We start from the raw sequence: 25,113 nt of genomic DNA, 5'->3' as shown, positions 1-25,113 counted from the left end.
TTGATATGATGGGAAATGACTTCTATTCAGTTAACTCAATTATTAGTGCTAATTGGGGCCAGGTGAAGCATGGATAATTGAAATTCACAGATAATCCAAAAACCTCTATGTAACCAATAACTTCAAACTTCTTCCCCATCAAACCAATTACCAGAGGAGCTAACACAGAAAAATGGATTAAATTGAATTTCACCTCCCCGAAGACTACCACTATGATGTCTTTTTATTGATCAATTGAGGACAAAAGCCAAAGATTGACTATGTTTTAGAGGCTAAATTACAGATAATCCCCGACAATTAAAAAGGAAAAGTTTACAAAAGCGTGTTTATAAATTAATTTGGAATTCAGAGTGCTTTTTCTTGTTGTTAAACGTTATTCACTGTGGTTGGGTTCCAAAGTAGTCCACAAAGGCCTACTAATCACCTGATTTTGGAAATATTTTTAGGATTCTAAGTCACTTAATCAGTCAACTGACCCTTATACCTGGACCTCTAAATCTCTCTGAGCCCTAAACCTAGGATTTTTTTTTTTTTAAATCCAGGTAAAATCCACATAACATAAAACTGACCTTTTTAAAGTGGACAATTCAGCAGGATTTAGTACCTTCACAGTGTTGTACAACCATCACTGTTATCCAGTTGCTAAACATTTTTATCACCCCAAAAGGAAAGCCTGTGCCCATTAAGCAGTCTCCCCACCCACCCCACCTCACCCCCCAGCCCTGGCAACCACCAATCTGCTTTCTATCTCCCTGGATTGGCTCATTCTGAACATTTTGTAAAAATGCAATCATAAGGTGTGTGACATTTTGTGTCTGGCTCTTTGCAAGGTTGATCCATGCTTCAACCCTTTCTATGGCTGAATAATATTCCATTGTGTGGATGGACCACATTTTGTTTATCCCTTCATCTGTTGATGGATACTGGGGTTGTTTCTACCTTTGTCTATTGAGAATAGGGCTGCAATTAAACCTAAGGTTTGTTTTTTTTTTTAACTGTAGTAAAATACACATAAGAAAAAAAAGCCATTTAAACCATTTTTAGATGCACAGTTTGGTGATAATAATTATATTTACAATGTTGTGCAACCATCACCACTATCTATTTCCAAAACTTTTTCATCACCCCAAACAGGAACTCTGTACCCATGAAACCGTAGCTCCCCCTACCCCTCTCTCCTCAGCCCCTGGTAGTCACTAAACCGTTTACTGTCTCTATGCATTTGCCTATTTTAGATATTTCCCATATTTGTCCTCTTTTGTCTGACTTATTTACCCAGCATGATTTTTTTAAGGTTCGTCCATGTTGTAGCATATATCAGAACTTCATTTCTCTTTATGGGTGAGTAATATTCTCTCGTATGGTTGGACGCCATTTTGTTTATCTGTCATCTGCTGATGGGCGTTTGGGCTGTTTCCACCTTTCAACTATTGTGCACAGTGCTGCAGTGAAACCCGAGGTTTTCATCCTGTCTGGTTCCTAAGAAAGCAGGGAGCATAGGGGGTGAAAAATGGGCATGGTGGGGGAACTCCTCTCCCTGACATGGGCAGTGGTACTGGGGGAAGGCCTCCCTCAGAGAAGTAACCAGGGGGTGTCAATAAAAAAAAATTCAATAGTGAGGGATAATTCCAGACAGAACCACCGGTGGGGAGAGACAGAAGGAAGCTTGAAGCAGGGATCTCTTCCTAGAATGTTAAAAGCTTTTTATTTTGCCTTTTTTGCTATTTCGTGAATTTTCTCAGCATTTCATAAAGTCTTTTTTTTTTTTTTTTTTTTTAATATAGCAACACTTGTGCTTCAAACTTTATAGATGAGGCCAGATGCAAAAGGTCATGCATCATATGATTCCATTTATATGAAATGTCCAGAATAGGCAAATCCATAGAGACAGAACACAGACTGGTGGTTGCCAGGGGCTGGTGAGCAAGAAGGGGGAGGAGAAACAGCTTCATGGGTATGGGGTTTTTACTTTGGAGTGACGGAAAGTTCTGGGACTAGATAGAAGCGATGGCTCCGCAACAGTGTGAGTGTTCTAAATGTCACTGAATTGCTCACTGTAAAGCGGTTGTTTTTATGTTTTGTGAATTTCACCTCCTTAAAAAACAAAAACAACTTCGAAGAACTCTCTTGTCATGGTAACAGCAGTCCTTATCTGACCCTATCATGTAAATCAGATTATGCAGGATGAGGCAGGAAAGCAGCAGCCAAACGCGGGGTTCTTTAAAAAGTGTGTGCCTTACAAATGGGTAAGCTAACGACTTGCAGATGCAAATAGTTTCACGTTTCCTTAAAGCCCTGGCTGCCCTGTGGTCTGTTTTGAGAGCACCAAGGGGAAGCCCTGTGGGAGAGCCAGGGCATGGATGCTGGGAGGCCACCGACTGGGCCCCAGGAAGTCATGGATGTTGTCTGACCACCTCTACATGTTCTTGGTGGTAGAGGGGGGCATGGAACCTGCCCCTGTGTTATCCCTCATGTGGGAGGCTGTGGCTTGTAGGAGGTGGGGGTTAAATTGTATGCAGCTGGGTTCTTGCTCACTGGGGCTCACTGGGGTTCACAGATGGAGGACTCTTGGCTCTCTGGCCACCTGGCACACAGAGGGTCTCAGTTTCCCCACATTCTAGGATGCAGTGGTGCATGCATCTGTACCATTATCTAAGAAAATTTTGAACAGGCACAGAATCCAACTACTTACTCCACCTTTGCATCCACCCACCCTACTCGTTGGCCCCCCTCCTCCCACCCCATCCTACCCCACGTGACCTGCTATTTTCTCCAGCAAAAGCCGGGCTCCTGAACACTGCTAATATCACACAACTCTACTCATTGAATGTACTATAAATCCAAGCTATCAGAGCTATCGTACTTCAGCTGGGCGCTGACAACTGTAGCCATTCTTTGTTTTTGTTTTTCATCCGTAGCTGAATCTCCCTCAATCTCAACAGAAGTTTCCTGGCCTTCCTCACATCCCCTACCTCCTCCCCCGGCATTGCTACAGGTGACACTGCTGGACACTGTCTGGTTTTGGAGAATCACCTTTGCTGGTGACCAAGGCCAGCCTTTTCCTGGCCCCCTTCATCTTCTATGACAAAAAAGCTTGTCCTGTAATATTTCTCACCCCCTCAGCTTTTGATTTTTTTCTTGGTCAACTAATATACCTAAATTATCACAGCTGTAAAACAAGCAAACCAAACTGCCTCATTCATCGTGAGGCTCACCGTTATGGATTGAATTGTGTCCCTCAAAGATATGGGTTGGAATCCTAACCCCTCTACCTGTGGATGTAATGTCATGTAGTCACTTTCCACAGTGCAATCTAATGTAATGCATTATCATATCCCTGTAGGGTCCTAACCTAATCACTTCTGAGTTATAAAAAGAACAGATTAGATACACACACACACAAGGGAAGACAGGTTCCATGTGAGGATCTTCTTTAAACCAAAGCACCAAGGAATGCCTGGGAAAGAATTGACATGGCCAAGACCCCGAGTTGGACTTCTAGCCTCAAGAACTGTGAGAAAATAAATTCCCGTCCTTTAAAGCCCCCCACTGTGGTATTTCTGCTACAGCAGCACTAGGGATCCAAGACACTCACCGTCTCCCCCTCCAGCCACTATCCTCCCTCCTCAGCCCACTCCGCCCAAGTTAGCAAACTAATTGCCAGTAACGCAGCTCCACATCCCCTTTCCCTACATTCATCCAAATCCATTTCATTTTGGGTTCTACTCCTGCAAGGGCCAGGCATGGACGTGGTCAATACATTGGGGTCCCTTGAAATAATCACTCAGTGTTTATTTAGCAGGTATGAAGAAAAACTGATGTCTCACCCAAGCCATATTTAAAACAAGGCTTTTATGCATGCACTTACTACATGAGGTAGCTTCTTGGGAAGCACGGTCGATCATTTGAAATTTAGAAGATAAAGCACACTGTGGCTTCTCAGAGAATAGGATCGTGGTCTGTATGACTCAGCACCAGCGTTTCACCTGGCTGTGCATACTACTTCCAAGGCAGGGGAGGGGGCAAGGGGGGCAGTATGATCGCTGTGTTGAGAAAAAATGCTCAGCAGAGACAAGATGGCACAGAGGGTGTGTGTGCTGTTCATCTCTGCTCAGGACCCAGTCTCGTTTGGGAGAGTGCGCTAAGTCTATTATGTAAGAAAATATGTTTATGTCCTAACTCCGGAGGAACCTGTGGACCTGACCTTGTTTGGAAATAGAGTCTTTGCAGATGTCATTAGTTAGGTTCACATGAGGTCACATGAGGTTCCCACGTGGGCCCTAATCCTTTACGACTGGTGTCTTTATAAGAGAAAAGGCACAGGCCACAGACACAGAGGGAAGCCAGCCCTGTGAGAATGGAGACAGATTGGAGTGATGCACCCACAAGCCAAGGAATGCTTGAAGTCACCAGCAGCTGGAAGGGACAAGGAAGGGTCCTCTTCTAGAGCCTTTAGAGGGAGCATGGCCCCGCCGACACCCTGAGTGTAGACTCCTAGTCTCCAGATTTGTGAGAGAATAAAAGTCTGCTGTTAAAAGACAACAAGTTTGTGGTAATTTGTTACGGCAGCCCTAGGAAACCAAGATATGTATGAATGATAAGAATTTAGCAAACATTTATGAAGTGCTCACGCTCAGGGCCAGATGCCCTCTTAGGCCCTGGGAACATCACAGCAGGTAAGAGGCAGTCCCTGAGCGTGGAAGTGGACAGACTGCTCTCCACATCTTCAATAGAATACACGAGCACGTTTTTTGTTGGCCACCTCCTCAAATCCTTCTTGGAAGCAGGTGAGAGGGCCATGTGAGTCCCTCAGTCTGCCATCTCCAGCTGAACCCATAAGTGTAGCGGGTCCAAACCTTTCCTTACCTGGTTCAGGATTGTGTGACTGTTCTCTGGGTCAAAACCACAATGGGCTACTACTTCGTCCCCATTTTGCTGTTGTTAGGTGCTGTCAAGTGGGTTCCGACTCATAGCAACCCTATGCACAACAGAAGGAAACACCACCCGGTTCTGCACCATTGTCATGATCGTTGTTGTGTTTGAGCCCGTTGTTGTAGCCGCTGTGTCAACCCATCTCATTGAAGGTGCTCCTCTTTTTCGGTGACCCACTAGGAAGGCTGTTATCAGGAAAACGGAAAACAGCAAGTGTTGACAAGGATGTAGAGAAATTGGAACCTTCATCCATTGCTGCTGGGAATGTAAAATTGTGAAGCTGCTGTGGGAAAACAGTTTGATAGTTCCTCAAAAAGTTAAACATAGAGTTACCATAAACAAACAAACAAACCAAACCAGTTCCTGTGGAGTCGGTTCAGACTCGTGGTGACGCTAACGCAGCAATTCCACTCCAGGTATACATCCCAAAGATCGGAAAACAGGGACGTGAGCAGATACGTTTACACCAGTGTTCACTGCAGCATGAACCACAACAGCCAAAAGGTGCAAACAACTCAAGTGTCCATCAGCAGATGAATGGATAAACACAATGTGGTCTGTCCCTACAATGGAATATTCCTCAGCCATAAGGAGAAGTGAAGTTCTGATACACGCTACAAGGTGGAGGGACCCTGAAGACACTATGCCAAGGCAAATGCCAGACATAAAAGAACAAATATTTTATGATTCCATTTATGTGAAATATTTAGAATAGGCAAGTGCATAGAGACAGAAGTACCATGGATTAGTGGTTACCAGAGGCTGGAGGGAGACAGGAAGGAACAGAGTTGTAGCTGAAGGGGCACTAAGGCTCTGTTTAAGAGGATGAAAACGTTTGACATTTGGAAATAGATAGTGGTGATGGTTGCACAGCGTGGTGAATATTGTTAATGGCCTTGAATTGTACGCTTGAAGATGGCTAAAATGGAGAACTTAAGGCTACATATATTTTACCACAATACTTTTTTTTTTTTAAAGTGCCGGAGTTGCCTTCCTGGCCCCCCTCCCCTGGCCACCAACACACTTCTGTCCTTACCTCAAAGGCTCCGGTTTGTCCTTCATAAACTGCACACTGGGTCTTCCATTCCGGCTCTGGGAGGAGCGTGCTGTGAAGTTCATAGCTCTGAGCCCTGAGCCCAGCCAGGCAGACTTCACACGCAGGTCCACCTGGCTTTCCAGCCTGATCTTGGCCCCCGCCCTTCCCTCCTGAGCTCACGACACCATCTGAGCACCCACAGCTTCTCATTTCCAGATAGCCTGAATGGTTTGCATTCAAATACTAACCTAAAGGCTTGGCGGTTTGAATCCACCCAGCGGCTCCATGGGAGAAAGACCTGAATCTGTTTCTGCAAAGATTATAGCCAAGAAAACCCCAGGGAGCAGTTCTACTCTGATACCCTTGGGGTCATCATGAGTCTGAGTCAACTCGACAGCAACTGGTTTTATTTCTTCTATTCTATTTCTTTAAGGAACCCTCGTGGCACAATGGTTAAGTGCTTGGCTGCTAACCAAAAGGTTGGTGGTTTAAACCACCTAGTGGCTCCTTGAGAGAAAGACCTGGAGATCTGCTCCTGTAACGATTACAGCCAAGAAAACCCTATGGGGCAGCTCTACTCTGGGGCAGTTCTACTCTGTCACATGGGGTCACCAAGCGTTGGGGGCTGACTTAGGGGCAGCTAACAACAACAACAACATGATCCCTGTGTAACAAAGGTGGGATGTGGTGGAGAGGGGACCCTAAGGTCCAGCCTCAAGAAGGAAGTTCCAGAGACCTCTCTCCCCCACTGCTACCTGCATCTGGACTGTGAGCATTACATAGATGTACCTGACAAACGTTTGTTAAATAAATCCTTATGTTATACTGCCTATAGTAATAATATGACTAAAGGACTAACGTTGTTAGAATCTAAAAATCTAACTTATGGTGGGGAAATGTGACCAGGTCTATAGGAAGGGGCGAGAGATTTCATCATTGGTAATCCAATAAGGATACCAGTCTGGCAGAGACAACCCCAAGGTCACCCATGGGTCAGCGCCTCTACAGGCCTCTCAGGAGCAGCAGCAGGAAAAGCCCCAGGTGACCAGAGCCTAGGGCTCCAGGTTGTGGCTGTGTTCCTTTAGGAGGCACTCTCCACAGGCATCTTTCCTCTAACAGCCCTGGTTTGGATGCTGTTCCCTCCACATCCACCTGAAGACAGGTGAACAGGCAGGTCGCTCCCAGAAACGACTCTAAGCCCGCCGTCTGTCTACAGGAGGCTTATTGCTGGTGCTTGGGAGACATACCTGTTAGGACAGAGGGGAGCAGGAAGCTGAGCTGAGATATAGTTGACACCAGGCTTGGCCAACCTCGGAGAGCTCTGGACCTGGGATAGCCCCTCCCAACAGAGAATATCCCATATGTCCCAGTTGAGGCAAGGAGGCCAGGCCTTCATGGCCTTGGGTTGACCAGGCACTGGATGTGGCTGCCCCTGGGGAGGGTCCCTCCTTCTGATGAGGGTGATTCCTGGAGAGGTGCTCAGCTGGGGGTGAGGAATGGTACTGAAGGGGTCCTGGGGCACAGTACAGTGTCAAGCTGCAAAGACTCTCCAGGACACAGCTCCAATACCTGTTCCCCAGATGGCTTCCTAGAGTACCCCTGATTGGGACGGGCCTGAGACACTCTTCCATATTCCCCAGCTGGTCTTGAACCATGTCAGGTGTATGTTATTCCTGTGTTTGTGCTGATTCCCTACTGGTCTGTAATTTCCCAGCAAGGCAACACGCTAATCATCTCTGAGATGTCAAGAGCCTGGTGCGGTGCCTGGCACATACTAGATGCACAACAAGGGTTGGCTAGTTGGAATGTGTTCAGTTGAATTACATTAAGTGAGATTATAAATATCATAGTTATTACCCAGGAGGAACCTGTGTGGCACAATCGGTTTATGCTTCACTACTAACCTAAAGGTTGGTGGTTCAAACCCACCTAGCAGCTCTGAAGAAGAAAGACAGACCTGGTGATCTGCTGCCATAAAGATTGTTGTTGTTGTTAGGTGCAGTTTAGACAAATTTGACTCATAATGACCCACGTGACAGGGTCAAACTGCCCCCATAGCATTTCCCAGGCTGTAATCTTCATGGGAGCAGATCGCCAGGTCTTTTCTCCCATGAAGCTGCTGATGAGTACAAATCACTGACCTTTTTGTTAGCAATAGAATGCTTAACGATTGCGCCACCAGGACCCTTCCTGTAAAGATTACAGCCAAGCAAACCCTATGGAGCAGTTCTATTCTGTAACACATGGGGTTGTCACGAGCCAGGGTCCAACTCTACGGCAGCCAGCAACAGCAACGGTCATTACCCTTTGTTACTGAGAATAACTCCAGACATTCGTATTACTCCCAAGCCCTGATACCACCTCTTTGATTACAAGAAGCCTAAGAAATTTCTGGTAGACTTTAGTTTTCCACCATTGGATTTTAGAGAAATTGCAGAATCTTTGGACAATATCGTAAAGCAAGAAGAAATAACTATTTACTATATTTCAGTGTAAATTTTTTAGGTAGATACAGATATGTGCTTTTTAAAATAAAATTCAGCTCCTTATATATTCTGAGGATTTTACCAACGTCTGAGCTCTTTTTGGTAGTCATAAAATAAAGCTATTGCAAGCTCAATCTTATTTTCAAACATCCTTTCTTTCTCTACCTATAAGAAAAAGTTTTTGTAAAGAGATCAGTTCAGGAAAACTTCAGTAACTGTGGTGAATACTAGTTCTCCTGGAGAAACTTTCCAGTGTAGAGTTGGCCGTATCTGCACTGGAATGTGGTGTGCTTAGTGGCACATCAAGTGCTTTCAGGAGGGGGTTAGGGTGACTTTGGCCCCATTTCTTAATATCTCTACTTTAAAAAACGTTAAGAGGTAGAAGGCAAAAGGATCCACTTATCCAGCGTGGATGCAGAAAATTCTCCTTGTACCTGGTATACTACCTTACAACATGTTCAAGGATGGGCATAGAGTGGGGCTGGTGTTCCCAGAAGAACAATCTCGGGGTAGAGTTGGTATTCCTGGAAGGCCACCAGACATGGTCCATCTTCCAGACTAGATCTTGGAACAAAAATAGCCACTGTGGACAACAGTCTGTTCCTCAAAAAATTCAGCGTAGAGTTATCCTCTGACCCAGCAGTTCTGCTCCTGGGTCTGTACCAACTCTAGAGCCCAGTGAGGCATCTTGGCTTTTTCTTGTACGCGTGGCACTGGGGGGCACGTAAGTGCATGTAAGTCGCCCAGACTGACAGAGTTAGCAAGTGGCCAGCCATGAGTAAATCCAAGTGAGTGGGCATCACAGGGCATTTAATGACCTCATGTATGGTCAGAGTGGCTTTCTTTGGTACAAGGTCTAGACAGGGCAGAGTAGGGAAAGGGCTGCCAAAGACTGATGATCATCACCCAGGTTTTATCTTGTCCAGGTTGTAGGGACATTACAGTTTATAACCTGCTGTACACAGATGTGTTAAATAAAACCCTTTCCTCATGAGATAAAAGAACTTAGCTTGGGATAGGGGCTCTGTAAATGTGGATTTTCACATTCAGTTTATTTGAGGCAGCACCATGTGGTTAAAAACATGTGCTCTGGGCCAGCCCACCAATGTTTTAATGTTGGGTCTACCACTGTCTAGCTTTGTGACCTTGGGCAGATTCCTACCCTCCTGGACCCCAGTTTCCTCATCTGAAAGTAGAGATAATAATAGTACCTACAAACACAAATCAGTCTTAGAAGAAATACAACCAGGATGCTCCTTTAGAAGTGAGGATGGGAAGATTCAGCTAGCTTACTTTGGACATGTCATCAAGCAAGACCAATTGCTGGGAAAGGACATCACGTTTGGTAAAGCGGAGGATCAGCAAAAACAAAGGAAACCCTCAATGAGATGGATTGACACAGTAGCCGTAACCAGGGACTTGAGCATGCCAACTATCATGAAAATGATACAGGACTAGGCAATGCCCCTTGTTTTCATCTCACCCATTTTCCAGAAAGTAGAAAATTATATACCATAAGATTTAGGAGCTGAAAAGAAATAAGAGTGAGTGAAGTTAAATAGTTCCAAAAATAAATAGATAGACCTGACACTCTCAGTCTATTTATAAGAACAGACAGTTTGACTTTTTACTGTTTTGACATCTTTGTGTGTGTTCTAAACACTGTAGAGCAAAGCCACATTGCACTGGCAGAAAAAGTATTTACTTGAAAACCTTCCTCAAAGCACAGCATTCTCTACTTGTGTAGACCTGGTAGTCTCCATGAAACAACTTGACCGCAGGCTTTATTTGTCCCAATGATAAATGTCATAATGTAAGCAAGGAAGTGTTCTCCCAGAATGTTGCTGTCATCTTCTGTTTAGATGATCTCCGTTTGTGCCCCTGTTTTCTCTGAGTTTGGGAACAAGTTTTAAACACTTAGCAGAGTCAGACAAAAGTAGCACCTAGAAGCAAAAAATGGGTGGTAGTGCTCAGATTCATCAGGAGTATGCTGTTGAGGTGCTGGTTTTGCTTAATATGATATATGGCTGCCAAATCTACAAAGAGGTGAGTTATGTCAGCATCTCACCCATGAAGACCAACTCAGATTTTGGAAGGTCTAGCCAGTGGCCTTGAAGATTGTTGGTCCCAGGAAGGGACTCCCTGGTCCTGGGTTGGGGTTTCTCTTTCTAGGGACTCTACCCCTCCAAGTCACTTGAGGTGTGGCCTCCCTTGGCCCAGTTTCTTTGGTCCTGCCGTGGATTCAGTTGAAGTCTCTGTGGTTCTTCAGAAATCCCTTTGTGTCCCTCTGTCCTCCTGGTAACACTGCTCCTTGTGACCCACTTCCTCATTTAGACCTGAGTTAATTTTCCAATCAACTCATCTTTTCTTGTTGGAGGAGGCTGAGGGAAAAGGAAGGATAGTCTGGCTTCTCTCCAAACCTCAGAGAAATCTTACATTTATGACTACCTGGGCTTAGGGGGATGCGGTGGTTAAGAGCTTATCTATTAACCAATAGGTTGGCAGTTCAAATCCACCAGACACTCCTTGGAAACCTACTCTGTCCCACAGGGTTGCTAGGAGTTGGAATCGACTCGATGGCAATTGAATTTTTTTTGTTGGCATGGGGTTAGGGGGTGGAAGAGGCTGGTGAAGAGGGAGGAAGGTAATTGGACTGGTAATGTTCTCTTCCCAAAGTTGGGGGGTGGTGACACGGTAATCATTATTCTATTCTTCTACAAATATATGTATGTATATATGTATAAATGTTGTTAGTCGTTATTAGGTGCATGGAGTTGGTTCCAATTCATAGTGACCCCATGAACAAAGAAGGAAATGTTGTCTGGTCCTGTGCCATTCTTTCAATGGCAGGTATGTTTGAGCCCATTGTTGCAGCCACTGTGTCAATCCATCTCATTGAGGGTCTTCCGCTTTTTCACTGACCCTCTCCCAAGCATGATGTCCTTCTCCAGGGATTGGTCCCTCTTGACAACACATCCGAAGTATGTGAGACTAAGTCTCACCATTCTCGCTTCTAAGGAGCATTCCGGCTGTACTCCCTCCAAGGCAAATTTGCTTGTTCGTCTGGCAGTCCATGGTATTGTCAACATTCTTTGTCAAAACTGTAATTTAAATACATCCATTCTTTTTTGGTCTTCCTTATTTATTGTCCAGCTTTCGCATGGATATGAGGTGATTAAAAATACCATGGCTTGGGGTCAGGTTCACGTTAGTCATCAAAGTGACTTTTTTACTTTTTAACATTTTAAAGAAGTCTTTTGTAACAGAGTTGCCCAATACAATACATCATTTGATTTCTTGATTGCTGCTTCCATGGGTGTTGATTCTTGATGTTCTTTTACATAAAAGAAATATCTCAAAACATTTGTGTAGTTTTAAAATGTTTCCATTAACTCCTAGCTTCATTTAACATCCTGTTCCCTCTCATATCACGTGTTGTCAGTGTTAGTTGGTGTTGGGTCAGTTCCGACTCCAGTAACACCATGTATTACAGAGTAGAACTTCTCTATGGGTTCTCTTAGCTGTAATCTTTACAGAAGCAGATTGTCAGGCCTTTCTTTCGCAGTGCTGCTGGATAGGTTCTAACCACCAATCTCTAGGTTAGCAGTCAAGCACAAAGTGTTAGTGCCATCAGGGACCTCACCTCACCTAGCATAAACCTCCTCACTGACTCAGGCTTGGATCATTCCTTTCCCTCCTTTAAACTCTAGTCCAAGACAAGGAGTTAGGAAAAACAAGTTGCAAGACAGTCGTTTCTGAATTTCCATTATCTTACGCTGTGGGATACATGCATTTGCTTACCTGTGTGACTCAGAATGTTTACAGCAGAGAGGCTCACAGGACCTGGAGGCCTGAGACACACCGACTGCCGTACTTACCACCTGGGGCAGGGCTGGAGCCACTGAGAATCCCCATTTCTAGCAAGTTCCCAGGTGATGCGGATGCTCTGGTCTGAGGATCACTATGAGAACTACTGGCAGAAGAAAGCCAGCAATGGCACACCTGGAAGGGGTAACGCTAATCACCTGTGAGGACTGCGATGGGGGTGGGCACGAAGCAGGTCGGAGAGATTCATTTATGAAGTGTAGTATTTTTAGACTTCTTCAGTATTTGACCTTTTAAAAAATTTATTGTGGAAAACTAGACGTGTATATAACGAAACATTTGCCGTTTTAATCACTTTTAAGTGTACAACTCAGTGAATTAATTACGTTCACCATGTGGTCATTATGAGTCGGAATCGACTTCCGCTCCGGGTTTGATGGGATTCAAGCGTCACCATTATCCACTCCCAAATCTTTTCATCACTCCAAACAGAAACTCAGGACATAGTTCAAATTTTTTACAAGACTTAATAGGCTTATGCCTTAATAGATTTCTTCCGTATTTGATTTTTTTTTTACAAGAATATATTATTTTTGAAATAGTATTTTTAATTATAAATTTTTACCCCCAAACAAATCATATTCCCACTTTCAGGGAGATTACTGATTCTCTCTGGGTTCTGAGCAATGTTCCTTTGCATTTCTTAGGCAGGAGCAGATGACCTGGCTACGTATTTGAGAGATTATAAAGATGATCATAAATGAACTTGGTTTGGTCTTGTCGGGGAACAGCCCCAGCAAGGAAAGACCCTTACTGTGCATTCTGGCAGATAATCCAAAGAACTGACAAGTAGCCCTTTCCAGATTCATGAGTTTATTCAGGGAAACTTACTGACGCGGGCAAGCAGCTGGTCTCCAGTGGCAGCCGGCTAGAGTATTTTCTGCAACCGCTTAGCAAGGGACCCAAGCTTATATACCATTCCAGCTGGGACCAAGGCTCATTGTTTTTATCCCACTTCCTTGGGCAGTCAGTGTTCCCAGGGGCTTCACGTCAGGTCCAGATGTTTTCCTTCTTGTTGCTAAGGCATTCCTCCACCTTGTACTTAGCCTGAGTTCATACCGAATTCATCCCCAGCAAGCTTCAGGGAAGAGCAAAGCTGATTCCATTAGGAGGGGATGTATATAGCTGAATAGCATTACGCTACAGCCCACCCCTGCATACCCTCCTAATGTCCTTACAATCTTACCGCCCCCTCTTCCACAATAGCCCTCGGACTTGGTATGCAGAGGAGCATTGCAAAATCAGACCACATACTCAGTATAACCAGCAACACAGGAAAAGACATAGTAATAAGAGTTCCAATATCACCCAGAAGCCTGTCTGCCAGGCGGACGGGAGGGACCGCAGCCAGCTGGAGACAGGGTCAGCGGTGTCATGTTTGATAGCAGTGTGGTGTTGCTGCAAGTCCTGCAGAGCCGAAGACATGTTTTTAGAGGCATCAGGGATACACTTGCAACACTGAGTTTTTATCACGGCACAGGTGCCACCCATACCCCTTAGGGTAACAGGCTACGTCCAGTTTGCACGGCTGACCCTGCATTAACACTCCTAAAGCCTGTAGTCGCTTTACAGTTTCCAGGCGGGGGTAGCCTTGGACTTTATCCATCACCACTCCAGGCATCACTTGCGTCTTATCCGACCAGGTAACACCCAAATACTTGACCAATAAACCAAGCCCCTGCATTTTTCCCTTGTTCACTGCCCATCCCTGTGACTGGAGGTGCATGACTACCTCGCCAGCTGCAGTCTGCAAAGAAGCAAACGAGTCAGAGGTCAGCATGACATCATCAATATAGTGGAATATGGCCACTTCAGCAGGGGGAATCCACCACTTATGGTGGGACTAGGCAGGTACCCTTGTGGGAGCACGGTGAAAGTCCACTGCCTCACCTCCCAACTGAAGGCAAACTGGTCCTGGCTGTTTGAGTGCAGAGGGATGCTCAAGAAAGCATTAGCCAAGTCAAGCACAAAGTGGTAAGTGCTCAATGCCTCCCCCATTTGCCCCATCATCTGTGTGACATTGGGTACAGCTGCAAACAAGGGGGAGCCACCTTATTCAATTCCCAGAGTCTACCATCATTCTCCAGGAGCCATCGGGCTTGTGCATTGGCCAGACAGGACTAGTGAAGGGGCTCTTGGCAGGTCTCAAAATCCCCACTGGGTATAGCTCCTGTAAGGCCTCAGTGATTTCTTGGTGTCCGCCAGGGAGGTGGCACTGCTTAAGGGCTGTGACCCGAGCTGGAGAGTGCAACTGCACAGGTGACCATTCAGCATTACCTTGTACTACAGTTTTTATGGCTCTCACTTGCAGGTGGAACTCGCTGGAGGTCTGCTGCTCCAGCCCCACACAAGATATCTCTGCCCAGAATGTATTCTGGTGTCGGGGCTAGGGACACTTTGTAGGCCTTTGGGGGTAGCCTAATCTGCAGCACTAGTTTGATTTGGCGCACCCCGATGACCCCACCCCCTGTACCCATCAATAGCTTTAGTGGGGGTCCAGTGTATGATCATTTCAGTGTGTGGCCTGCGGTCCCCTGTCACCCAGCAGAGGGCTTCCTGCACCTGTGATGCACCTTGGCCACACCCCTAATCAAGGGGTGAGGGAGACTCCCACCCCTCGGCGGGGGAGCCAGTAGGCTTTTCCTCTTCTTGTGGGCTCTGGTCAGTGCCTTTGTGGAACCCAGATCTTTTGTCCGGAACAGTTCTACACCAAAGAAACACATTTTATAGAATAGACAGTTTGATCAAACATATGGCACAAATAAGAAATGCCCTTGCAGGGAACTGCTGTATTGAGACCCCAGACTGTTTGTCTGAGATGCACGGTTCAGGCTGGGGTTGTCTTGTCCCCTCCCATCAGCCATTTAACCCTGTCCATTGAAACGCTCAATTGCCCCTATGCCTTGGGGTGATAAAGACCCTGCCTTGGCCAGGGTCTCGTAGGTGGGTCAGCTTTGCTGTGCTATCCAGTGTTTTCTGAAGACAGTAGCAGTCCACGTGTGTAGGCCCAGCCTAGGATGGTGTCTTCTCTTAAATCCAGAAGGTGGTCGATTACACATCCTTTTGCTCTAGAGCAGACAATGCTTCAGCCTCTGCAGTCAGCTGGTTAAGACTAGTCTGCTCGTTGACTGTTTTCCACTCTCAGCATAGGGGCTTTCCTGAACACTATCCACACAAGTAACAAAAGCAGGAGCAGAACTCATTTTGTTATTTTTTTTGTCCAGAAGTCTCATCTCTATAGGGGCTTGCTTTATATATCAGCCCGAGGGTTGTCAGTGGCCAGATTGAATGGCCAGACTGTTAGCTATATAGCCCACGTCACAGTTTCCTTGTGTGTCTCTAAAAATGGCCCTAACTGCAGCAATTCCCATCAGGCCTTGGAGGCAAAAGTTTACAAAGGTGTGCATTAATACATCAACATCATCAGTACATACAGCAAGGATTTGTAGGGGCCCTAAGGGACTTTTTTTTTAAGGGACTTATCCATAGTCAGGCTGGGGCAAGCGTCTCAATGATAGTGACTTCAGACCCAAAGCATACCTCACTGGACTTTAAGTGTAACACAGGCCTTTGCTACTGGTTGGTGACACAGAAAATAAACTTAATCCTCAGTCTTAATTATTTTCGAAAAAAAATCTGGGAAAAGTTGGCAAAGCCCTCACTCATTTGTGGGGCCATGCCTCTACCACACCAGCTGCAAGCATAGGTCCAGCCGAGTTGCCTGGTAGCCTGGAGGTGGGCTCCCCTCTTTTAGTTTTCCCCTTACCATCGCAGCTACGGCTAGGTTGCTGTTCAGTTTTCTTGGCGGGGTAGCTATCAGAGAATTCTGAGGTCTCTTCAAGGTCACTAAACACAAGCTATCTTGAAGGGCATTTTACTCCTTTTTTTTTTTCTTTTTCCCTGCTGTTTTAACTCTTGCTTCACACTGGGTGTTACAGGGTGTTCTCAGCGCCAGGGACCTGTTTAGCCCCACCAACAAACTCCAGTCCCATGCTCTACCAACTGAGCTAGCTGGGCTTCAATGGCCACCCTGGGATCTCTCCCACAGAAAAGCATATGGGCCAGACCTCCCCACATAGAGGTCGCTGGCCACCCCGGGATTTCCCCCGAAGATGCCTCTTGCTTCTGCAAACGGGGCACTAATGTTTCAGTGGAGGAGGAATATGCGGCACTCAAACCCAGCAGCTGCAGCTCTGCTTCCAGCTGCGTGATTAGGACCCTAGCGGCTGGCTCTGCATTGGACGCCCCTCTCAATGCTGCCCGTAGAAGCCACCCCACACAAGCCACCTCAGCTCAGCACTCTGGCTTTCACTTTGGGGCCTTCCATGACTATTGTCATGCCCACAGCAGTAGCCATGAAACTCCCGCAACCAAAACAGGAACATCCTTCTTTCTTTCTCAACATGCAAAGACCCTAGTAACTGCGACAATCCCTGTGGCGTTTTCAGGGCGTCCCCGTACTCACACACAGGTCCCCAGGCATCGACAGCCTGGGCTAGTGGTCCCAGGGCATGCGTCCCTGGCCACCCTGGGATTTTTTCCAGTGTAGCCTGCTCTTCCCCACCCATCTGGGATGGCCTGTTTGCTCCCTGGAATCCTGCTGACTATGCCACTTGTGGGGGGACAGACCCAGCAAGAAAAGACCCTCACTGTGCATTCTGGCAGATAATCTGAAGAATTGACATGTAACCCTTTTTGGATTCATGAGTTTATTCAGGGAAACTTACTGACACGGGTAAGCAGCTGCTCTCCAGTGGCAGCTGGCTGGAGTATTTTCTGCAACCACCTAGCAAGGGACCCAAGCTTATATACCATTCCAGCTGGGACCAAGGCTATTTTGTTTTTAATCCCACATCCTTGGGCCATCAGTGTTCCCAGGGACTTCATGTCCAGGCCCAGATGTTTTCCTTCTCGTTGCTAAGGCATTCCTCAGCCTTATACTTAGCCTGAGTCCATCCCGAATTCATCCCCAGCATGCTTCGGGGCAGAGCAAAGCTGATTCCATTAGGGAGGGGATGCATATAGCTGAATAGCATTACCCTACAGTCCTCAGTAATCAAAACAAACAAGCCCATCTGGCACATTTTAATGATATGGGTAGTTGTTATTGGTTTGCATGATAATCAGGCAATAGGGGAAGCAAAGTAGCCAACTCTAATTGTTGTTTTTTGTTTTACACGTTGTTGTTGTTATTAGTTGCCATCGAGTTGATTCCCCTCATGGTGACACCATGTGTGCAGAGTAGAACTGCTCCCTAGGCTTTTAGAAGCTGTGATCTTTTAGAAGGAGATCAACAGGCCTGCCTTCCGAGGTGCCTCTTGGTGGGTTTGAACTGCCAACCTTTCCACTAGTGGTAGAGTGCTTAACCGTTTGAGCCACACCGGGACTCCTTTCTTTTACACAGCCAAAACTTTACACAGACAAAACATTTTAAAAAATTATTTTGCTTCCCTTCCCCCCCCACCCCCTGTTTCTCCAGCATTATTTATAATCAGCCTCATTGTACAGGTACTGTTTTAGTAATTTGATGTTTGATCCTCACCACACTTCATCCTACAAAATACACAGGGGACCACCTTGCAGTAGCCACGACCATCACGTTCTTCCTACATCCGTATCTCAAGACTGAGGCACGTTATGCTGCTCTGGGCTCTCCAACAAAAGGTGGTGTTGATGATGTTGAGTATAAAAGTGAAGAGGGTGGTAATGAAGACCCATTGTATTGGGGGATGGTGGATGCTGGCTTGCCTTTTTTACCTAAAAAAACACTTCTCCTTGGAAGTGCTGATATAAACAATTGGCTCTGATCAAATCTTTGCTCCAAGCCAATAGGATGAGGATGAGTGTCTTGATGAGGAAATTTCTTTTGGGAAAAAGAAGTTAACAGTATAAACCCTTTGGGCTACTTTTTAAGAGACCTGTGTCACCTAAGGCACTCTTTTAAGCCCCTTGTCCCAAATACTTACTTACATTCCAAGGGAAGATTGTGGCCAATTAGGTTTTCATTCCATGTTTATGGAAACCAATAGGTCAGCTTTAATTATAAGGATGGGTTTGTGTATGATAAACTCAGCATTTTATCAACTGTAAAGACTGGTAAGCGTTGCTTTCACCTTTACCACTAACTATTGAGATACAAAGGAAACCCTGGTGGCGTAGTGGTTAAGCGCGACAGCTACTAACCAGAAAGTTGGCAGTTTGAATCCAGCAGATGCTCCTTGGAAACTCTATGAGTCAGTTCTACTGTGACCTATAGAGTCACTAGGAGTCAGAGTCAACAGTGGGTTTTACTGAGATAAAACAGATATGATCAATCTGATACTATGTTTTTTTTGTTTTTCTAGCTAGAGAAAATACTTTTAATTATGATAATAAGATACACTTAACTAAAACTTACCATTAAAAAAAATATTGTGTTTTCAGTGCAAGTTTACATAGTAGTTTATCTTCCTATTCAACAATTTCTACACAAGTTTTCAGTGACGTTGGTTACGTTCTTCACAATGCCCGAACGTTCTCATTATTTCCGTTCTGTTTATTCGGTTTCCATTAATCTAGCTTCCCTGCCCCCTTACCTTCTCATCTTTGTTTTAAAGTAAATTGCTGAATGTTGTTCTCATACAGGTGATTTTTTTAAAAAGGAGTACAGGATTTATGGGTGATATTCATTATTTTCTGAGCCAATTTGTTGTTTACCTACAAAGTGAAATCAAGGGTTAGTCTTGGAAGTTTCTCAGGGCAGTAATCTTGGCAAGTCCTCTAATCGCAATCAGTGCAGTAGGTCTGGTTTTTTCTTCTTCTTTTTTTTTTTTTTTTAGAAATTTGAGGTTCTGTTCAACATTTTTCTCCCATTCTATCAGGATCCATCTATTGTGGCCCTGGTCAGACTTGCCTGTAGTGGTAGCTGGGCACCATCTAGTTCTGGTCTCAGGGTTAAGACTTATCATTTTAAAGTATATAATAGAAGGAGCACTTTTTAAACTTTTTATTGTGCCAAAATACACACAACAAAACATTTGCCATTCCTTCCATCTTTATGTGTACAATTCAGTGACATTGATTATGCTCACCCTCTTATGCCACTATCACTACTACCCATTTCCCAAATTTTCATCACCTTTATCGGAAACCTGATGCTATGTTCTTAAAGTTACATTTTTGCCAAATTATCAATTTTTTTCTGGTGGAAATGTACTGGCCCATTGACAAGACTCCACGTACTGAGACATTTCCAGAAGCACTTTGACAAAGGGTTAGGCTGCCTCCATTGCACTGGACAAAGCTCAGGAAGCAGACATTCTGGTGGCACCCTGAACCCTGTCCCCATGGCTGCCCAGGAGGCGGAGAACACTGGGTTGTGCTCCTTGCACCTGCTCTGGTGGCTCTGTGATGACACCAAAGACTATATAGAAAAATGTGACAACTCTCATTTGAATGTGTTCATGGCATTTGCAAATAATCTGAGAAGCTGGACTCTACCAAGAAGAATGCAGCATCAGGATTGGAGGAAGACAGAATAACAACCTGTGTTATGCAGATGACAAACCCTGCTCACTGAAAGCAAAGAGGACTTGAAGCACCTGCTTATGAAGATCAAACACCACAGCCTTCAGTATGGATTACACCTCAACATAAAGAAAACAGAAATCCTCACAACTGAACCAATAAGCAACCTCATGATAAACAGAGAAAATACTGAAGTTGTCAAGGATTTCATTTTACTTGAATCCACAACCAATGCCCATGGAAGGAGCAGTCAAGAAATCAAATGACGTATTGCATTGGGCAAATTTGCTGCAAAGCATTTCTTTTGAGTGTTAAAAAGCAAAGATGTCACTTTGAGGACTAAGGTGCCCCTGACCCAAGCCATGGTGTTTTCAATTGCCTCATATGCATGCAAAAGCTGGGCAATGAATAAGGAAGATGGAAGAATTAACACCTTTGAATTATGGTATCGGTGAAGAATACTGAATATACCATGGATTGCCAGAAGAACAAACAAATATGTGCTGGAAGAAGTACAGCCAGAATGCTCCTTAGAAGTGAGGATGGGTAGACCTCATCTCATCTACTTTGGGCATGCTATCAGGAGGGACCAAACCCTACAGAAGGACATCATGCTTGGTAAAGTAGACGGTCAGCAAAAAAGAGAAAGACCTTCAGGGAGATAGACTGACACAGTGGGTGCAACAATGGGCTCAAACATAGCAACAATTGTATGGATGGTGCAGGAGTGGGCCGTGTTTCATTCTGTTGTACATGGAGTTGCTATGAGTCAGAAACTACTTGACACCTAATGACCACAATATGTTTGCACACTATGTCCCTCAATTTCTCCAGCTTATTTGTCCAGCAAGAATTCAGTGATACTTAGGACTTTTTTCTTAATGTTTTGGTGTATTTATTTATTGAACAAATGGGCCAAGGGATGAGAGCAAGCCTGTGGAGTTGTTACCTCGGTTTGAATCCCTGCTCTACCCCTAAAGTCTTAGACAGGTAATTCAACTCCATTCGCCCCAGTTCCCTATTTTTAAGATAGGAGTGAGTGTTTTGTCCTTATTGTTGTTGCTATCAGGTGCTGTCAAGTCAGTTCCGACTCACAGTGAATGGCCCTATGCACAACAGAATGAAACACTGCCTGGCCCTGCGCCATCCTCACAATCATGCTGGAGCCCATTGTTGCAGCCACTGTGTCAATCCATCTCTTTGAGGGTCTTCCTCTTTTCTGATGACCCTCTACTTTACCAAGCATGATGTCCTTCTCCAGGGACTGATCCCTCCTGATAATAACATGTCCAAAGTATGTGAGACATAGTCTCGCCATCCTTGCTTCTAAGGAGTGAGGGTACTACTCATTATTCAAGGGTGCTATGAAAATGAAACATAGCGTGTAAGAACTGCTTTTAACTGTAAAGTACTTTACATATGGTGGTATGATTTTTTTTTAATAGGTAGAGAGGATGGGAAGGAAAAAAATCTTCATTCTATGCATTTTTTAGGCATAAAACAGAAGTGTGGAAAATCACAGTGAATATATTTTATGATGCATTATTTTTGTTTTTTCTGTGTTCACTGCAGGTCTCCATGAAACTGATAACTGTATCTTAAAGTAGATGATTTTCAAAGAGGTACTATTTGGCTGGACCACGTGAAATTGCTGTTTGTGTAAGTCCAAAATGGTCAAGTCTAGGCAATTTCATGTGGTGCAGCTGGATATTTTCCTCAAAGGAACAATGTTCTAGCTGGCGGTTGTATGTCTTTAAAAAAAAAACAAAAACTTGGCATCAAATGAATATAAGTCTACAATGTACAGAATGTCATAAATGCAAAGCTACACTAATTATCGATGCCTGCACTAATTTTAAATAGTCAAATTATGCCCCTGTCACTGCATTTTAGAGCTGAAAAGTACCTAAGAGATTGTTAATCTAACATCATTTTTAAGATATGGAAATTGAGTCTCAAAGAGGTTAATCACACATCCAGGACTGGAACCCCAATTTCCTGATTTCCAATTCAGTACTTGATGCCTATTCTATACTGCCTTCTTATACATACTGAACAGCTTGATTGTACGAGAGGCCCTAGCCTTCTGCCTAATTTACATATAAAAAGATTATAAGAAATCACAGTTCTACGGTAGCACAAATAAGATCTGAATGAAACGGTAAACACTTAATCGTTTTGCGCGCCTATTTCAGGACGTATGCATTTTACGAATGATGTGGCTGGACTGTTCGGTTTGAGTCTTTAAGGAGTGGAGCTTTCCCTTTCCTGGCATCGCCCTCAAGTCCCTAGAGCAACCTGTCCCCCAGCCCCAAGTGACCAAGATCAAGGTCTCTCTGCAACCTGCTCGCTAGCGCCATTCTATCTGTAGGCGATGGTGCCGATCACATGGGTCTCCTCAAGAATTTCTTCCAATGACGTGTGTAAGAAGACTGTGAGCGTCTGACACCTGCATGTAAGAAGTGTGACATCAGTTGAGTTGAAACCTGAAGCTGCCAGCCTGTTCCCACTTTTCTGCTTACGTGGGGGAACATTCCAAGTTGCAGACACCCCCACTCCCTGGCAAGACCACAGTGCTGGGCTGTCCCCTTGAGCAACAGAATATTCTGGCTGTTGGTCGACAAGGCACTGGCTGGTAGAAGCGGGCAGCCGCCAGGCTCTCATTAAGCTGTTCTCTAACGCGATTGTCTGGCTTTCCTCTGCCCTGACCCTCTGTTTCCTCGGTGAGCATGGGTGGTGGCCCTTCTCTGAGCAGGAGACACTGTCGCAGCCTTCGAAGGCACAGTATACACTACGGGAGCTCAGCCCCAAATCTGAGGCTTCAATAAGAGCAGTGGTGACAGGACGTTCACACTTTCAGGGTGCTGGAAATGTGATCATGCAGACAGAGATGCCCAAAAGGGAGACCCTGTGGCTGCTTGCTGCCCGATCACGGCTCCAGGCCCGGCCAGCGCATGGGGCCAAGGATCTGACGAAGTTTTGCTAGTGCATCCCTCGGTTTCATCCTTTGGATCGGGCAGTCTCCTGCCAGGCACACTCTATCTTTCCATCTTTGCTTCCCTAGCACCTATTACACAGGGCACTCACTGAACGCTTGTTGAATGAACGAATGAGTGTGTGTGTTCTACGTGGGGCGCTGTGCTATGAAGAGGAGGGTTGGCCCATGTCAGATGATGTGAGCGGTGTCATCCACCACCAGTAGGTGAAACTGCATAATTAAACATTCAGTTAGGGGATGAACAGGGCCAACCCCTGAAGTCACTATCACCTTTTAGCAGCCGGGTGGGTGGGTTCGTCAGGTCTCCTCACTGTGAGGAGGCTGGAGGGCCGAGGGGCTGGGGCAGAGGAAACAGGGAGAATTCTAGGGCTAGAAGAGCAAACAAACTTCTCCCCAAGTTCTTGAAGCCTGTCCCAGCATATAGTTAGGGCAGACCACCTGTAGGCCAAGGATAGTTATTTACGTGTGTGTGTTTGCTTTTCTGCTTATTTCTATAAGTGAAATTACCCGTAAGCTGCCTAGCATCACCTGGTGTTCAGGATGGTCACTAGCTGGTGAGAAGCAGCTGAGTGTGGAAGCTTGACTGTGCACCCAGCCAGAGCCTGCGCAAGCCCGGGGATGCGGGCACACGGAATTCCCCTGGGCGCTCAGTCTCCTTGTATGTGACATGTGCGGGAGTGCCTGCCTCACAGGGGCTGAGATGAAGTCAGGTAGCACTCTGGCTCTTTTGAGAGAGTGCCCTGCCGGCATAGGAGTTTCCTCTGAACAATTTACCTTCCAGGAGTTCCGCCTACTTCCAGGAACATCTGGAGTTGCTCAAAGTTTACACAACTTGAATGGATTTTTTAGGCACTAAAGGTTGGTCAGGTGGTGCCCCTGACAGAGATGAGTGGGTGTGTGTTTGTGAGAATGTGTGCAAGTATGAGTGTATGAGTGTGCCTGTGTGTGTGGGCAAGAATGTGAGTGTGTATCTGAGTGAATAAGCTCGTGTGAGTATGTGAGTGTATGCTAGTGTGTGTGTCTATGTATGGGTGTGTGAGAGTAGATGTGTATCTGTATGTGAGTGTGTCTGTGTGTGAGAAACAGTGTGTGTGTGTGACTGTGTATGTGTGTGTGCATATGAGTATGTGTGGAGCTGTATTTGCATATGAGCTTGTGAGTGCATGTCTCTGTGTATGCGTGTATGAGTGCGTATCTGTGTATGGGTATGCATGGGTGTGTATGAGTGTGTGAATGTATGAGAGTATATAATATATCTGTGTGTGAGTGTGCATCTGTGCATGAGTGTGTATGTATATGAATGTGTGTGTGTATGAACTTGTGTGAGTATGTGTGAGCAGATGTATCTGCGCACGGACATGTATGAGTGTATGTGTAAATGTGTATACCTGTGTATGAATGTGTGAATATGTGTCTCTGTGTATGAGCGTGTGTGGGTGTGTATCTGTATGAGTGTGTATGGGTGTGTATCTGTACGAGTGTGTATAAGGGTGTGAATGTGTGTATCTGTGTATGACTATGTACATGTGTGAATGTGTGTGAGCGTGTATGAGGGTGTGAATGTGTGTGTATCTGTGTATGAGTGTGTATGAACACACAGCTTCAGAGTTTGGGCAACAGCTCACATGCTTCTGGTTCCACTTACAGCCTCATGTCCAGGGGTCTTTCTCACTTTGCCATGTCTAACAAATGCTGTTATTTACAGCACATGACGAAGAGAACCAGGGTAAGATGAACTAGTTCCCAGGGCCTGTGGAGGAATCTGAGTTTGTTTTTGCTTTGTATTCTGTTCCCACCTCAAAGGAGGGGGCGACAGTAGCATTGCTTACTACTGCACAGAGCAGGAAGCCAGGCTGGGTGGGTGCACACTGTACGATTCCAACCACATGGCCTTCTGGGAAAGGTGGAACTATGGAGACAGCAACAAGATCAGTGGTTGCCAGGGGAGCGGAAAGGGAAGGTGAACAGGTGGAGCCCAGGGCATTTTTAGGGCAGTGAAACGATTCTATACGATACTTTAATGGTGGATACATGACATTATGCCTTTGTCAAAACTCACAGGACTATACAACAGGAAGAATGAGCCCTAATGTAAACTCTGGACTTTATTTAGTAGTAGTGTATCAATGTTGACTTGTCAATTGTAACCGATGTACCACATCAGTGCAAGATATTAGTAACAGTAGAAACCGTATGTGAGGTAGAACAGGAAGTATATGGGAATTTTCGTCCTTTCTGTACAATTTTTATGTAACCCTAAAAGAGCTCTG

Source organism: Loxodonta africana, chromosome 11 (assembly GCF_030014295.1).
Source record: "Loxodonta africana isolate mLoxAfr1 chromosome 11, mLoxAfr1.hap2, whole genome shotgun sequence".
NCBI classification, from domain to species: domain Eukaryota; kingdom Metazoa; phylum Chordata; class Mammalia; order Proboscidea; family Elephantidae; genus Loxodonta; species Loxodonta africana.
The sequence above is the reverse complement of the archived record's forward strand: the minus strand, read 5'-3'. Positions refer to the sequence as shown.